The sequence below is a fragment of the Triticum dicoccoides genome, chromosome 2A (genome assembly GCF_002162155.2).
Source record: "Triticum dicoccoides isolate Atlit2015 ecotype Zavitan chromosome 2A, WEW_v2.0, whole genome shotgun sequence".
In the NCBI taxonomy this organism is placed as follows: Eukaryota; Viridiplantae; Streptophyta; class Magnoliopsida; order Poales; family Poaceae; genus Triticum; species Triticum dicoccoides.
In genome coordinates this window covers 462,016,590-462,019,965 of record NC_041382.1, presented here as the reverse complement: position 1 = coordinate 462,019,965, position 3,376 = coordinate 462,016,590, and positions in this window count along the sequence as shown.

Here is a 3,376-nt window from a genome sequence, read left to right as displayed (position 1 = left end):
GAAGTCATCATCGACAAAACCCAAGGTTAGTTCATCCCTCTTAGGGGGGATATCACATCTAGGGGGAGCTTTACTCTAATAAATTGAGCTAAAGCAACTCTAATGGTGTGAACACAACAATGCTTTATGTAAAAGTGGCAACCCCACTTGTGCTTAAACAATGAGTATGACCTACGATCAAATGTTCTCATTTGACTCCTCAATCAATATAATCATATATATATATATAATATAGATGACCTAGTCATCGCCAATTGCTTGATAGATGCTAGAGTGTTTGTGCATGCTTTTCCACATATTTCATTTGCCATTTTATTGTGTGAGCATGTTAGTTGCATATTTTACTCATTCGAGGACATCCACTTGTTGTTTTGATTGTTTGGCGTTTTTCTCTTTTGCCAAGTGGATGGACAAGAATGCCTAATAACCCCCTCTAGCTATCTATGCTTTTCTCGTCTCAAACTCCATTCATGCTACATCACAAAGTTTGATCAAGTCAGATTCGAACCACTCTGTGTGATGAGCACTCGGAGTCCCCGATTCGTCATAGACTTAAACTTCCAAAACCTCTTTGTGCATTTCGGTATGACCGAGTCATCCACACCGAGTTCACTAAGTTGATCTAGGTTTTCCATCTTAGTGCAACTGATTTGAACTTTTCGGTCACACCGAGTTGCAGTAACCGCTCGCGATTCTGCATCTCGGTGCCACCGAGTTGTTCCACTCGGTCACACCGACGGGGTCGGGATATACCCACGGGTGAGATTTCGGAAATTTCTTCAAACTCCTCAGCCCGCACGTGTGTGCTGCTCTGCCTCCTCGGGTCTCCAGATCGTCTCCTCGTCACCAACGGAAATCTGCTATGTCGTTGCCGCCGTAGCGAACCTTCGCCGAACTAGGGTATGGTTTCGACTCTATGTGCTAATTCCTTAACTCTGATTCATAGCACATTACTTTGCCATGATCACGACCACATATGCAAATCCATCCACTGAAAACTTCCTTTAGGTCAGATTGGCTTTGAAACAATTTAGGGTTAGGTCCCCGCCGAACTCATCTCGGACCGACCGAGTTGTAGAAATCGGTCTCACCGATTTGGCTTAGACCATAACACATGCATTTTCGGTCCGGCCGAAAATTGCAAATCGGTGTGACCTAGTTAGATTCTCTATGAAACCCTAGCAGTCTGGGTGCCACCGAACTGTGACTCGGTCTGATCGAGTTCACTAGTTTAGGTTCCAAAAGCTGCTTTGGTATCACCGAGTTTATCAAATCGGTAGCTCCGAAATGCTTTCTATGGAGAACTAAAACTAAGTTTTTGACTCATCTGTTTTGCAAAAACTTTGCACTTTGTGATGCTCATCCACTCTACCTCATCTACATCTATTCACAGGGTTTGTTGTCAGTGATTGCCAAGATGTCTGACCTGAGTGACAGTCAGAACAGGTCTGAAGAACATGTGCAATTGAGTGAGGGTTCAGATCCCTCAAGCAGCTATGATGAGGGCAGTGGAAGCACACCTAGTAACTTGCCCAAGGCAGCCACTAGAGCAAGGAAGAAGAGAACCTCAGACTATGAGGATGAAGATTATGTGGCTGTTGAGGATGAGGCCACCTCAAAGAATAAAGTCTTGAAGAAGGAATATGGGTCAGTTGCTGCAACAAAGCCAGGGATGCACAAGAAGGCACCTGCCAAGAGAGTGCCAACATCCAAGCCTAGGAAAGCAGCCTTGGAAGAGACTATGGAGTTCACTCTTGAACCCAAAGAGGCTGGAGAAGGCAAGAAAAGAAAAGAGAGGGTCAAGAAGACCACTGCCAGAGTCCTAGGGAGATCATCCATGTTTAAGGATCCCGCGGAAGAAGAGGAAGAGGAAGAGGATGCTCCAGCACCCAAAGCTCAGAAGCTCATGGGAGATGCAATTAAGTCAGGGGCTGCAACATCAAAGCCCAAGTCTTCTCCCAAAGCTCAAACTCAGAAGTCAAAGCCCAAGAGAAACACTAGAAGTATTCCTGCAGAAGAGAAGAATAAGGCCACAGTGCCTCAAGCTGAAGAAGAGGATGATGAGTCTCTTGTTTTGAGGAAATTGAAACCCAAGATCCCAGACCACAATGATGCTCATCCAGTGGTTGAAGACATGCACACCAGAAAAGATGCTGGACTGAGATTGTGGAGACAGTCTAATCCCTATGTTGTTATGTAACATCCCAAATTTTCAATTTGGAATGTTATACATAGGTCATTCATGCATAACATATTTTATTGCATTTCGTTTTATGATCCTCAAAATCCTAAGCAACTCAAGGACCCTCGGAGAGAGTTGGGGATTTTGCCTCGTTCTCATATTTGAACTTTTCTCAAATATTGAAACAAGGATCACTTTGGCTTTAATTATTTTTCCTCCCTGAAAATATTTCATATTAAAATTATATGAGAGGAGATAATATGACTTCTCCAAAATAAATGAAATGTTGGAGTAAAAATATTAAAATCAATTTGCATTTTTATTTGGGGTTTTATTGCTATTTTATTTGAATTAGGAAAATATGCGTTTTTCAAAATTGCATTAGAGGCCCAAATAAATGTTCACCTTGTCCGGCATATTTTTAGAGGACGGGGAAAACTTATTTCAGGATTTTTGGAGTCCATTTAGTATTTCTTTTCTTCGTTTTTCTGCACGTCGGAATATTTTAAAAACAGTCAACCGCCTTACAGGGCCGTGTCCGACTAGGACACTGCGCTCGGCCGGCCTTTTTAAGGCCGAGGCCCAAGCCGCCCCAGCCCCAAACCCTAGCGCCCCACCCCGCCTCGAAATCCACGCCGCCGCCACCAGGGTTCGCCATGCCGCCATCGCCGGAATTCGCCGCTGCCGCCGCCGGAGTTCGCCGCCGCCCCGTCGCCACCTCGCCGCCGCCTCGACGCCACGCCGCTGCCCCGCCGCCGACCCCGCCGCCACCGGAGTTTGCCGTCGCCGCCGCCGTCCCGATCCGCGAGGTAGCCGTCGGTTTTATTCTAAAATCGTTCGGTTTTTATATGAAAACCTAGATGCTTTTTTAGATCGTTTTTTGGTTTAGTTATTTAGCGAACGCCCGTTCGTACGTTCGTTTTAACGAGCGGTTTTCACCCATTAACCGCAGACAGCGAACGTTTGTTCGTTAGCCTATTCGTTAGTTTTCTTTTTCCAGGGTTTTCCACGATTATTTTCGATCGCGATTTCTGCCCTGATTTTTGTTTTAGTTTATATTTTCGCTCGTTTAACGGAACTGGGCGATTCAAGTGCCTGGATCTTCATCTCGAAGTCCTCTTTCTATTTAACCAACTTGAACAAGATTTTGGTACTGTCAAATTTGACTTTAGTCCAGATTAGTAACTGGATCTT